Raw genomic sequence first — 19,856 nt, 5'->3', positions numbered from 1 at the left:
GCTTTTAGTAATATTACAGTAAGCTCCTCTAGATATATACATTTTTTGACACATGACATATGACTCCACATGATACATGACACATGACACCACATGACACATGACACCACATGACACATGACATCACATGACAACACATGACACATGACATCACGACACATGATGATACATGACACATGACACCACATGTCACCACATGACACATGACATCACATGACACATGACATCACATGACACATGATGATACATGACACATGACACATGACACCACATGATACCTCATGACACATGACACCACGTGACACAAGACACGTGATGACACATGACACCACATGACACCACATGACACATGATGATACATGACACATGACACCACATGACACATGACATCACATGACACATGACGATACATGACACATGACACCACATGACACCTCATGACACATGACACCACATGACACAAGACATGTGATGACACCACGTGACAACACATGACACATGATGACACATGACACCACATGACACATGACATCACATGACACCACATGACAACACATAACACATGACATCACATGACACATGACACCACATGACACATGACATCACATGACAACACATGACACATGACGATACATGACACATGATACCACATGACACATGACACCACATGACACATGACATCACATGACAACACATGACACATGACATCACATGACACATGACGATACATGACACATGACACCACATGACACATGACAACACATGACACATGACACATGACATCACATGACACATGACGATACATGACACATGACACCACATGACACCTCATGACACATGACACCATGTGACACAAGACACGTGATGACACATGACACCACAAGACAACACATGACACATGACGACACATGACACATGACATCACATGACACATGACACCACATGACACATGACATCACATGACAACACATGACACATGACATCACATGACACATGACGATACATGACACATGACATCACATGACACCACATGACACATGACATCACATGACAACACATGACACATGACATCACATGACACATGACAATACATTAAACATGACACGTGATAACACATGACACCATATGACACATGACACATGACACCACATGACACATGACATCACATGACACCACATGACACATGACATCACATGACAACACATGACACATGACATCACATGACACATGACGATACATGACACATGACACCACATGACACTTGGCAACACATGACACTGCATGACATATGACATCACATGACACATGACACCACATGACACATGACATCACATGACAACACATGACACATGACATCACATGATACATAACAACACATGACACATGATATCACATGACACATGATGATACATGACACATGACACCACATGTCACCACATGACACATGACATCACATGACACATGACGATACATGACACATGACACCACATGACACCTCATGACACATGACACCACATGACACATTCAGCTCATGACATCACGTGACAATACATGACACATGATGACACATGACACCACATGACACATGACATCACATGACACCACATGACACATGACAACACATGACACATGACATCACATGACACATGACACCACATGACACATGACATCACATTACAACACATGACACATGACACATGACGATACATGACACATGATAAAACATGACACATGACATCACATGACAACACATGACACATGACATCACATGACACATGACGATACATGACACATGACACCACATGACACATGACACATCACATGACACATGACGATACATGACACATGACACATGACACCACATGACACCTCATGACACCATGTGACACAAGACACGTGATGACACATGACACCACAAGACAACACATGACACATGATGACACATGACGACACATGACACATGACATCACATGACACATGACATCACATGACACATGACATCACATGACACCATATGACACATGACATCACATGATACATGATGATACATGACACATGACACCACAAAACACATGACACCACATGACACATGACACATGATGACACATGACACCATATGACACATGATGACACATGACACCACATGACACATGACATCACATGACACATGACACCATATGACACATGACATCACATGACAACACATGACACATGACAATACATGACACATGACACCACGTGACACTTGGCACCACATGACACATGACACCGCATGACACATGACATCACATGACACATGACACCACATGACACATGACATCACATGACAACACATGACACATGACATCACATGACACATGACACTATATGATACATGACACCACATGATACGTGACACCACATGACACATGACACGTGATGACACATGACACCATATGACAACACATGACACATGATGACACATGACATCACATGGCACCACATGATGACACATGACAACACATGATGACAATTGACACCAAATGACACCACATGACACATGACGACACATGACATATGACACCACATGACACATGACACATGACAGCACGTGACAGCACATGACACATGATACCACTTGACACATGACACATGACATGTCACCACATGACACCACATGACAACACATGACACATGATGACATATGACACATGACACCACATGACACATGACACCATATGACACATGACATCACATGACAACACATGACACATGACATCACATGACACATGACGATACATGAGACATGACACCACATGTCACCACATGACACATGACATCACATGACACATGACACCACATGACACCTCATGACATCACATGACACATGACACCACATGACACATGACAACACATGACACATGACATCACATGACACATGACACCACATGACACATAACACCACATGACACATGACACGTAATGACACGACACCACATGACACCACATGACATCAAATGACACATGGCGTCACATGGCAACACATGATGACACATGACACCACATGACACCACATGACACATGACATCACATGACACATGACACCACATGACACATGACATCACATGACATATGACACGTGATGATACATAACACCACATGACAACACATGACACATGATGACACATGACACCACATGACACCACATGACTGACAATACATGATATCACATGGCACTACATGATGACACATGACAACACATGATGACACATGACACCACATGATACGTGACACCACATGACACATGACACGTGATGACACATGACACCATATGACAACACATGACACATGATGACACATGACACCACATGTCACCACATGACATCACATGACACATGACACCGCATGACAAATGACATCACATGACACATGACACCACATGACACATGACATCACATGACAACACATGACACATGACATCACATGATACATGACAACACATGACACATGACATCACATGACACATGACACATGATGATACATGACACATGACACCACATGTCACCACATGACACATGACATCACATGACACATGACGATACATGACACATGACACCACATGACACCTCATGACACATGACACCACATGACACATTCAGCTCATGACACCACGTGACAATACATGACACATGATGACACATGACATCACATGACACATGACATCACATGGCACCACATGACACATGACAACACATGACACATGACATCACATGACACATGACACCACATGACAACACATGACACATGACACATGACGATACATGACACATGATACCACATGACACATGACACCACATGACACATGACATCACATGACAACACATGACACATGACATCACATGACACATGACGATACATGACACGTGACACCACATGACACATGACACATCACATGACGATACATGACACATGACACATGATACCACAAGACAACACATGACACATGACGATTCATGACACATGACATCACATGACACATGACACCACATGACATATGACATCACATGACAACACATGACACATATTGAGGTCGGGAAGGAGTAATCTTGATAGGAAGGGTTAGAAACAAAGGTACATAGTGGTTCACTGGATAATCATAATACCGTGATTCATTTTGAGTAATAGACATGACATGTTTTTGTAGTAGAATGTTATAGTTATATTGATAAACGTGAAAACTTTGTGTTAACAGTTGGGTAATTACATTGTTTTGTGATCATTTACAGTGACCCCCGAAGAAGGGCGCGACAGCCCGAAATGCATTGGGTGATTTTATTTGAATAAACACTGCCTTGAAAGAATTCATGTATCTATCATGTTCTTGGAAAAGTCCAGAGTGACACCATTTGAACAGTAGAAATTTGCAAATAACATGTACACGGAGCGTGTGGTCCCGTCTCTACAAAAGTGGATAAAAAATGATAAAACGGATAATAATGGATTAAAATGATAAAAGTTGGAAAAAGCTGGCCAAAGATGGCATAGCGCTGTGCATTTGCTGGGGACTGGACACAGTCCCACTCCTTTTAACACATGACACATGACACATGACGATACATGACACATGATACCACATGACACATGACACCACATGACACATGACATCACATGACAACACATGACACATGACATCACATGACACATGACGATACATGACACGTGACACCACATGACACATGACACATCACATGACGATACATGACACATGACACATGACACCACATGACACCTCATGACACCACGTGACACAAGACACGTGATGACACATGACACCACAAGACATCACATGACACATGATGATACATGACACATGACACCACATGACACCACATGACACATGACATCACATGACAACACATGACACATGACATCACATGACAAATGACGATATATGACACATGACACCACAAAACACATGACACCACATGACACATGACACGTGATGACACATGACACCATATGACACATGACACGTGATGACACATGACACCACATGACACCACATGACACATGATGATACATGACACATGACACCACATGACACATGACATCACATGACACATGATGATATATGACAGATGACACCACATGACACCTCATGACACATGACACCACATGAAACAAGACATGTGATGACACCACGTGACAACACATGACACATGATGAAACATGACACCACATGACACATGACGTCACATGACACCACATGACACATGGCAACACATGACACATGACATCACATGACACATGATACCACATGACACATGACATCACATGACAACACATGACACATGACACATGACACCACATGACACATGACATCACATGACAACACATGACACATGACATCACATGACACATGACGATACATGACACATGACACCACATGACACATGACAACACATGACACATGACACATGACATCACATGACATATGACGATACATGACACATGACACATGACACCACATGACACCTCATGACACATGACACCACGTGACACAAGACACGTGATGACACATGACACCACAAGACAACACATGACACATGACGACACATGACACATGACATCACATGACACATGACACCACATGACACATGACATCACATGACAACACATGACACATGACATCACATGACACATGACGATACATGACACATGACACCACATGACACCACATGACACATGACATCACATGACAACACATGACACATGACATCACATGACACATGACGATACATTAAACATGACACGTGATGACACATGACACCATATGACACATGATGACACATGACACCACATGACACATGACATCACATGACACATGACACCACATGACACATGACATCACATGACAACACATGACACATGACATCACATGACACATGACGATACATGACACATGACACCACATGACACTTGGCAACACATGACACATGACGCCACATGACACATGACATCACATGACACATTACACCACATGACACATGACATCACATGACAACACATGACACATGACATCACATGACACATGACGATACATGACACATAACACCACATGACACTTGGCAAGACATGACACATGACACCGCATGACACATGACATCACATGACACATGACACCACATGACACATGACATCACATGACAACACATGACACATGACATCACATGATACATGACAACACATGACACATGACATCACATGACACATGACACATGATGATACATGACACATGACACCACATGTCACCACATGACACATGACATCACATGACACATGACGATACATGACACATGACACCACATGACACCTCATGACACATGACACCACATGACACATTCAGCTCATGACACCACGTGACAATACATGACACATGATGACACATGACACCACATGACACATGACATCACATGACACCACATGACACATGACAACACATGACACATGACATCACATGACACATGACACCACATGACACATGACATCACATGACAACATATGACACATGACACATGACGATACATGACACATGATACCACATGACACATGACAACACATGACACATGACATCACATGACACATGACGATACATGACACGTGACACCACATGACACATGACACATCACATGACGATACATGACACATGACACATGATACCACATGACACCTCATGACACCACGTGACACAAGACACGTGATGACACATGACACCACAAGACAACACATGACACATGATGACACATGACGACACATGACACATGACATCACATGACACATGACATCACATGACACATGACATCACATGGCAACACATGACACATGACGGCACATGACACATGACGATACATGACACATGACACCACATGACACCACATGACACATGATATCACATGACAACACATGACACATGACATCACATGACACATGACGATACATGACACATGACACCACAAAACACATGACACCACATGACACATGACACGTGATGACACATGACACCATATGACACATGATGACACATGACACCACATGACACATGACATCACATGACACATGACACCACATGACACATGACATCACATGACAACACATGACACATGACGATACATGACACATGACATCACATGACACGTGATGACACATGACACCACATGACAACACATGACACATGATTGTTTGGAGTGTTTACAGACAGTTGACAGCCAATTAACATTCAGCTCGTGCTCGGGGAGGTACAGATTACAGTAAGCTTACAGTAAGCTTACTGTGCTTGTACAGTACTCGTACTCTGCAGTTTTTGTAAAAAAAAATAATGGGGGGCCTTGTGGGTCCTTGTGGGATCCCTGAGCAGGCCTAGGGGGTCAGGGGGTTTCTACCCTGCCCCCTTTTTGCATTCTACTTGTTTGTTTTTCTGCTTTCTTGTGCCTCAGTCTACCGAGGCACAAGATGGCGGCCAACACTTCCTGGTTTGGAGTGTTGACAGACAGTTGATAGCCAATTAGCATTCAGCTCGCGCAGGTACATAGTACAGTAAGCTTACAGTAAGCTTACAGGACTCGTATGGTACTCGTCCCCCGTGGTTTTTGTCCCCCCAAAAATTTGGGGGGGGGCCTTTGGGGTCCTTGTAAAACACCCAGAGCAGGCCTAGGGGGCAGGGTGTTTCTACCCTGCCCCCTTTTTGCGTTTTACACGTTTGTTTTTGTGCTTTCTTGTGCCTCAGTCTACCGAGCCACAAGATGGCTGCCAACACTTTCTGGTTGGAGTATTGACAGACAGTTGACAGCCAATTAGCATTCAGCTCGTGCTCGGAAAGGTACAGAGTACAGTAAGCTTTTAGTAATATTACAGTAAGCTCCTCTAGATATATACATTTTTTGACACATGACATATGACTCCACATGATACATGACACATGACACCACATGACACATGACACCACATGACACATGACATCACATGACAACACATGACACATGACATCATGACACATGACGATACATGACACATGACACCACATGTCACCACATGACATATGACATCACATGACACATGACATCACATGACACATGACGATACATGACACATGACACATGACACCACATGATACCTCATGACACATGACACCACGTGACACAAGACACGTGATGACACATGACACCACATGACACCACATGACACATGATGATACATGACACATGACACCACATGACACATGACATCACATGACACATGATGATACATGACACATGACACCACATGACACCTCATGACACATGACACCACATGAAACAAGACATGTGATGACACCACGTGACAACACATGACACATGATGAAACATGACACCACATGACACATGACATCACATGACACCACATGACACATGGCAACACATGACACATGACATCACATGACACATGATACCACATGACACATGACATCACATGACAACACATGACACATGACACATGACACCACATGACACATGACATCACATGACAACACATGACACATGACATCACATGACACATGACGATACATGACACATGACACCACATGACACATGACAACACATGACACATGACACATGACATCACATGACATATGACGATACATGACACATGACACATGACACCACATGACACCTCATGACACATGACACCACGTGACACAAGACACGTGATGACACATGACACCACAAGACAACACATGACACATGACGACACATGACACATGACATCACATGACACATGACACCACATGACACATGACATCACATGACAACACATGACACATGACATCACATGACACATGACGATACATGACACATGACACCACATGACACCACATGACACATGACATCACATGACAACACATGACACATGACATCACATGACACATGACGATACATTAAACATGACACGTGATGACACATGACACCATATGACACATGATGACACATGACACCACATGACACATGACATCACATGACACATGACACCACATGACACATGACATCACATGACAACACATGACACATGACATCACATGACGATACATGACACATGACGCCACATGACACATGACATCACATGACACATTACACCACATGACACATGACATCACATGACAACACATGACACATGACATCACATGACACATGACGATACATGACACATGACACCACATGACACTTGGCAACACATGACACATGACACCGCATGACACATGACATCACATGACACATGACACCACATGACACATGACATCACATGACAACACATGACACATGACATCACATGATACATGACAACACATGACACATGACATCACATGACACATGACACATGATGATACATGACACATGACACCACATGTCACCACATGACATATGACATCACATGACACATGACGATACATGACACATGACACCACATGACACCTCATGACACATGACACCACATGACACATTCAGCTCATGACACCACGTGACAATACATGACACATGATGACACATGACACCACATGACACATGACATCACATGACACCACATGACACATGACAACACATGACACATGACATCACATGACACATGACACCACATGACACATGACATCACATGACAACACATGACACATGACACATGACGATACATGACACATGATACCACATGACACATGACAACACATGACACATGACATCACATGACACATGACGATACATGACACGTGACACCACATGACACATGACACATCACATGACGATACATGACACATGACACATGATACCACATGACACCTCATGACACCACGTGACACAAGACACGTGATGACACATGACACCACAAGACAACACATGACACATGATGACACATGACGACACATGACACATGACATCACATGACACATGACATCACATGACACATGACATCACATGGCAACACATGACACATGACGGCAAATGACACATGACGATACATGACACATGACACCACATGACACCACATGACACATGATATCACATGACAACACATGACACATGACATCACATGACACATGACGATACATGACACATGACACCACAAAACACATGACACCACATGACACATGACACGTGATGACACATGACACCATATGACACATGATGACACATGACACCACATGACACATGACATCACATGACACATGACACCACATGACACATGACATCACATGACAACACATGACACATGACGATACATGACACATGACACCACATGACACTTGGCACCACATGACACATGACACATGACACCGCATGACACATGACATCACATGACACATGACACCACATGACACATGACATCACATGACAACACATGACACATGACATCACATGACACATGACACTATATGATACATGACACCACATGATACGTGACACCACATGACACATGACACGTGATGACACATGACACCATATGACAACACATGACACATGATGACACATGATATCACATGGACCACATGATGACACATGACAACACATGATGACAAATGACACCACATGACACCACATGACACATGACGACACATGACATATGACACCACATGACACATGACACATGACAGCACATGACAGCACATGACACATGACACCACTTGACACATGACACATGACATGTCACCACATGACACCACATGACAACACATGACACATGATGACATATGACACATGACACCACATGACACATGACACCATATGACACATGACATCACATGACAACACATGACACATGATATCACATGACACATGACGATACATGACATGACACCACATGTCACCACATGACACATGACACATGACACATGACACCACATGACACCTCATGACACATGACATCACATGACATATGACACCACATGACACATGAAAACACATGACACATGACATCACATGACACATGACACCACATGACACATGACACCACATGACACATGACACGTAATGACACGACACCACATGACATCACATGACACATGACGTCACATGGCAACACATGATGACACATGACACCACATGACACCACATGACACATGACATCACATGACACATGACACCACATGACACATGACATCACATGACACATGACACGTGATGACACATGACACACATGACACCACAAAATTTGGGGGGGGGCCTTTGGGGTCCTTGTGAAACACCCAGAGCAGGCCTAGGGGGCAGGGTGTTTCTACCCTGCCCCCTTTTTGCATTTTACATGTTTGTTTTTCTGCTTTCTTGTGCCTCAGTCTACCGAGGCACAAGATGGCAGCCAACACTTTCTGGTTTGGAGTATTGACAGACAGTTGACAGCCAATTAGCATTCAGCTCGTGCTCGGAAAGGTACAGAGTACAGTAAGCTTACAGTAATCTTACAGTAAGCTCCTCTAGATATATACATTTTTTGAAACATGACATATGACTCCACATGACCCATGACACCACATGACTCATGACATCATGTCAATACATGACACCACATGACACATGATGATACATGACACATGACAACACATGTCACCACATGACACATGACATCACATGACACATGACATCACATGACACATGACACATGACACATGACACCACATGACACCTCGTGACACATGACACCATGTGACACAAGACACGTGATGACTCATGACACCACATGACAACACATGACACATGACATCACATGACACATGACGATACATGACACATGACACCACATGACCCATGACACCACATGACAACACATGACACATGACATCACATGACACATGACGATACATGACACATGATACCAAATGACACCACATGACACATGACATCTCAGGATAACATATGACACATGACATCACATGACACATGACAATACATGACGATACATGACACATGACACCACATGACACATGACACCACATGACCCATGACATCACATGACACATGACAATACAGGACACATGACACCACATGACACATGACACCACATGACACATGACACCACATGACCCATGACATCACATGACACATGACAATACAGGACACATGACACCACATGACACATGACACCACATGACATGTGATGACACATGACACCACATGACACATGACATCACATGACAACACATGACATCACATGACACATGATGATACATTAAACATGACACGTGATGACACATGACACCATATGACACATGATGACACATGACACCACATGACACATGACATCACATGACACATGACACCACATGACACATGACATCACATGACAACACATGACACATGACATCACATGACACATGACGATACATGACGAATGACACCACATGACACTTGGCAACACATGACACATGACACCGCATGACAAATGACATCACATGACACATGACACCACATGACACATGACATCACATGACAACACATGACACATGACATCACATGATACATGACAACACATGACACATGACATCACATGACACATGACACATGATGATACATGACACATGACACCACATGTCACCACATGACACATGACATCACATGACACATGACGATACATGACACATGACACCACATGACACCTCATGACACATGACACCACATGACACATTCAGCTCATGACACCACGTGACAATACATGACACATGACATCACATGACACATGACATCACATGGCACCACATGACACATGACAACACATGACACATGACATCACATGACACATGACACCACATGACAACACATGACACATGACACATGACGATACATGACACATGATACCACATGACACATGACACCACATGACACATGACATCACATGACAACACATGACACATGACATCACATGACACATGACGATACATGACACGTGACACCACATGACACATGACACATCACATGACGATACATGACACATGACACATGATACCACAAGACAACACATGACACATGACGATTCATGACACATGACATCACATGACACATGACACCACATGACATATGACATCACATGACAACACATGACACATATTGAGGTCGGGAAGGAGTAATCTTGATAGGAAGGGTTAGAAACAAAGGTACATAGTGGTTCACTGGATAATCATAATACCGTGATTCATTTTGAGTAATAGACATGACATGTTTTTGTAGTAGAATGTTATAGTTATATTGATAAACGTGAAAACTTTGTGTTAACAGTTGGGTAATTACATTGTTTTGTGATCATTTACAGTGACCCCCGAAGAAGGGCGCGACAGCCCGAAATGCATTGGGTGATTTTATTTGAATAAACACTGCCTTGAAAGAATTCATGTATCTATCATGTTCTTGGAAAAGTCCAGAGTGACACCATTTGAACAGTAGAAATTTGCAAATAACATGTACACGGAGCGTGTGGTCCCGTCTCTACAAAAGTGGATAAAAAATGATAAAACGGATAATAATGGATTAAAATGATAAAAGTTGGAAAAAGCTGGCCAAAGATGGCATAGCGCTGTGCATTTGCTGGGGACTGGACACAGTCCCACTCCTTTTGATGTTAGTACCCGGTGCCCTTGGGCGGGGCACTTCAGTTAATAGCACGCATGCAAAGAAAAATGTTGGACTAAATTACTGGTTTGAAATTGAAGCACAGGTGTGCGTCCTGACTCCACAAAAACGCATCTTAACTTTTGCCCAAAACCAGGACTGCACCCAAGATGAAGGAACGAATATGGAACAATCGTCGAGTCCACACGCAAGATATATCACCGTGGTTCAGGAAAGAAGCAGTGAAACAATGAGCAATGAAAGACTGTTCTTTATATATAATACACAAGCACGTTTATCTTCACGTTTATTAAGGGACTGGGTACAATCTCGGTGTGTGATTATAGGGAGTCCCAGTGGGCTTGACTTCAGGGTAGTGCACCATGGGAAATGAAGTCTTTTAGTAATATATATCAGGTGGAACCAATACTAGCACGGACTAAAATGGTACCTTTTTTCAAACAACTTTGGACCAATCAGGGTCACAGGCACGGAGGTGAAATACAGGGAGGGATTGTGGGATGTAACAGGCTGGCGCAGTAAGCAGTGGCAGATTCTGTTTGTTTGCTTCCGATTGTGAATGGCAGGTATGTGACATTTAAGGGTTCAGACCAACGAATTTATAATATGGAGGGAGGTGTTTTTTTAGCGGATGTTTAGTGCCGGTAAAATAGCGCAGAAGGTTTCTATACCGCTAGTCAAAAAACGAGTGAAAAAATAAGTGAGTGAAATGTGCTATTACATGGGGTTTCCGTTATAGTTACCAGGGGCAGAAACAAACAGTCACTTTCTAGCTTTTGAATAGAACGCTGCTTTAGATACATAGCAATGTGAAATCTGCATGATGAGGGATTGATGGAGGATACTGGGTGGCATAGCAGAATATTGAGGTCGGGAAGGAGTAATCTTGATAGGAAGGGTTAGAAACAAAGGTACATAGTGGTTCACTGGATAATCATAATACCGTGATTCATTTTGAGTAATAGACATGACATGTTTTTGTAGTAGAATGTTATAGTTATATTGATAAACGTGAAAACTTTGTGTTAACAGTTGGGTAATTATATTGTTTTGTGATCATTTACAGTGACCCCCGAAGAAGGGCGCGACAGCCCGAAATGCATTGGGTGATTTTATTTGAATAAACACTGCCTTGAAAGAATTCATGTATCTATCATGTTCTTGGAAAAGTCCAGAGTGACACCATTTGAACAGTAGAAATTTGCAAATAACATGTACACGGAGCGTGTGGTCCCGTCTCTACAAAAGTGGATAAAAAATGATAAAACGGATAATAATGGATTAAAATGATAAAAGTTGGAAAAAGCTGGCCAAAGATGGCATAGCGCTGTGCATTTGCTGGGGACTGGACACAGTCCCACTCCTTTTAACACATGACACATGACACATGACGATACATGACACATGATACCACATGACACATGACACCACATGACACATGACATCACATGACAACACATGACACATGACATCACATGACACATGACGATACATGACACGTGACACCACATGACACATGACACATCACATGACGATACATGACACATGACACATGACACCACATGACACCTCATGACACCACGTGACACAAGACACGTGATGACACATGACACCACAAGACATCACATGACACATGATGATACATGACACATGACACCACATGACACCACATGACACATGACATCACATGACAACACATGACACATGACATCACATGACAAATGACGATATATGACACATGACACCACAAAACACATGACACCACATGACACATGACACGTGATGACACATGACACCATATGACACATGATGACACATGACACCACATGACACATGACATCACAGGACACATGACACCACATGACACATGACATCACATGACAACACATGACACATGACATCACATGACACATGACGATACATGACACATGACACCACATGACACTTGGCACCACATGACACATGACACATGACACCGCATGACACATGACATCACATGACACATGACACCACATGACACATGACATCACATGACAACACATGACACATGACATCACATGACACATGATACTATATGATACATGACACCACATGATACATGACACCACATGACACATGACACGTGATGACACATGACACCATATGACAACACATGACACATGATGACACATGACGTCACATGGCACCACATGATGACACATGACAACACATGATGACAAATGACACCACATGACACATGACGACACATGACATATGACACCACATGACACATGACACATGACAGCACATGACAGCACATGACACATGACACCACTTGACACATGACACATGACATGTCACCACATGACACCACATGACAACACATGACACATGATGACATATGACACATGACACCACATGACACATGACACCATATGACACATGACATCACATGACAACACATGACACATGATATCACATGACACATGACGATACATGAGACATGACACCACATGTGACCACATGACACATGACATCACATGACGCATGACACATGATACCACATGACACCTCATGACACATGACATCACATGACACATGACACCACATGACACATGACAACACATGACACATGACATCACATGACACATGACACCACATGACACATGACACCACATGACACATGACACGTAATGACACGACACCACATGACACCACATGACATCACATGACACATGACGTCACATGGCAACACATGATGACACATGACACCAAATGACACCACATGACACATGACATCACATGACACATGACACCACATGACACATGACATCACATGACACATGACACGTGATGACACATGACACACATGACACCACAAAATTTGGGGGGGGGGGCTTTGGGGTCCTTGTGAAACACCCAGAGCAGGCCTAGGGGGCAGGGTGTTTCTACCCTGCCCCCTTTTTGCATTTTACATGTTTGTTTTTCTGCTTTCTTGTGCCTCAGTCTACCGAGGCACAAGATGGCTGCCAACACTTTCTGGTTTGGAGTATTGACAGACAGTTACCAGCCAATTAGCATTCAGCTCATGCTCGGAAAGGTACAGAGTACAGTAAGCTTACAGTAATCTTACAGTAAGCTCCTCTAGATATATACATTTTTTGAAACATGACATATGACTCCACATGACACATGACACCACATGACACATGACACCACATTGACACATGACATCATGTCAATACATGACACCACATGACACATGATGATACATGACACATGACACCACATGTCACCACATGACACATGACATCACATGACACATGACATCATATGACACATGACACATGACACATGACACCACATGACACATGACACCATGTGACACAAGACACGTGATGACTCATGACATCACGACAACACATGACACATAACATCGCATGACACATGACGATACATGACACATGACACCAAATGACCCATGACACCACATGACAACACATGACACATGATATCACATGACACATGACGATACATGACACATGATACCAAATGACACCACATGACACATGACATCTCAGGATAACATATGACACATGACATCACATGACACATGACAATACATGACGATACATGACACATGACACCACATGACACATGACACCACATGACCCATGACATCACATGACAACACATGACACATGACATCACATGACACATGACAATACAGGACACATGACACCACATGACAGATGACACCACATGACACGTGATGACACATGACACCACATGGCACATGACATCACATGACACATGACACCACATGACACATGACAACACATGACACATGACATCACATGACACATGACACCACATGACACATGACACCACATGACACATGACACGTAATGACACGACACCACATGACACCACATGACATCACATGACACATGACGTCACATGGCAACACATGATGACACATGACACCACATGACACCACATGACACATGACATCACATGACACATGACACCACATGACACATGACATCACATGACATGTGATGACACATGACACACATGACACCACATGACACATGACGTGATGACACATGACAACACATGACACATGACATCACATGACACCACATGACACATGATGATACATGACACACAATACATGACACATGACACCACATGTCACCACATGACACATGACATCACATGACACATGACACCACATGACATCAGATGACACAGGACGATACATGACACATGACACCTCATGACACATGACACCACATGACACAAGACATGTGATGATACATGACACCACGTCACAACACGTGACACATGAGGACACATGACACCACATGACACATGACATCACATGACACCACATGACACATGACAACACATGACACATGACATCACATGACACATGACACCACATGACACATGACATCACATGACAACACATGACACATGACACATGACGATACATGACACATGACACCACATGACACATAACACCACATGACACATGACATCACATGACAACACATGACACATGACATCACATGACACATGACGATACATGACACATGACACCACATGACACATGACAACACATGACACATGATGACACATGACACCACATGACACATGATGACACATGACACTACATGACACATGACATCACATGACACATGACGCCCCATGACACATGACATCACATGTCATGTCACATGACACATGACACATGACACCACATGACACATGACACCACATGACACATGACACGTGATGACACATAACACCACATGACAACACATGACACATGATGACACATGACACCACATGACACCACATGACTGACAACACATGACATCACATGGCACTACATGATGACACATGACATCACATGACAAAAGACGATATATGACACATGACACCACAAAACACATGACACCACATGACACATGACACGTGATGACACATGACACCATATGACACATGATGACACATGACACCACATGACACATGACATCACAGGACACATGACACCACATGACACATGACATCACATGACAACACATGACACATGACATCACATGACACATGACGATACATGACACATGACACCACATGACACTTGGCACCACATGACACATGACACATGACACCGCATGACACATGACATCACATGACACATGACACCACATGACACATGACATCACATGACAACACATGACACATGACATCACATGACACATGACACTATATGATACATGACACCACATGATACATGACACCACATGACACATGACACGTGATGACACATGACACCATATGACAACACATGACACATGATGACACATGACGTCACATGGCACCACATGATGACACATGACAACACATGATGACAAATGACACCACATGACACATGACGACACATGACATATGACACCACATGACACATGACACATGACAGCACATGACAGCACATGACACATGACACCACTTGACACATGACACATGACATGTCACCACATGACACCACATGACAACACATGACACATGATGACATATGACACATGACACCACATGACACATGACACCATATGACACATTACATCACATGACAACACATGACACATGATATCACATGACACATGACGATACATGAGACATGACACCACATGTCACCACATGACACATGACATCACATGACACATGACACATGATACCACATGACACCTCATGACACATGACATCACATGACACATGACACCACATGACACATGACAACACATGACACATGACATCACATGACATATGACACCACATGACACATGACACCACATGACACATGACACGTAATGACACGACACCACATGACACCACATGACATCACATGACACATGACGTCACATGGCAACACATGATGACACATGACACCACATGACACCACATGACACATGACATCACATGACACATGACACCACATGACACATGACATCACATGACACATGACACGTGATGACACATGACACACATGACACCACAAAATTTGGGGGGGGGGCTTTGGGGTCCTTGTGAAACACCCAGAGCAGGCCTAGGGGGCAGGATGTTTCTACCCTGCCACCTTTTTGCATTTTACATGTTTGTTTTTCTGCTTTCTTGTGCCTCAGTCTACCGAGGCACAAGATGGCTGCCAACACTTTCTGGTTTGGAGTATTGACAGACAGTTACCAGCCAATTAGC

Source organism: Lissotriton helveticus, chromosome 3_2 (assembly GCF_964261635.1).
Source record: "Lissotriton helveticus chromosome 3_2, aLisHel1.1, whole genome shotgun sequence".
Lineage (NCBI taxonomy): Eukaryota > Metazoa > Chordata > Amphibia > Caudata > Salamandridae > Lissotriton > Lissotriton helveticus.
Note: the sequence above shows the minus strand (reverse complement) of the source record.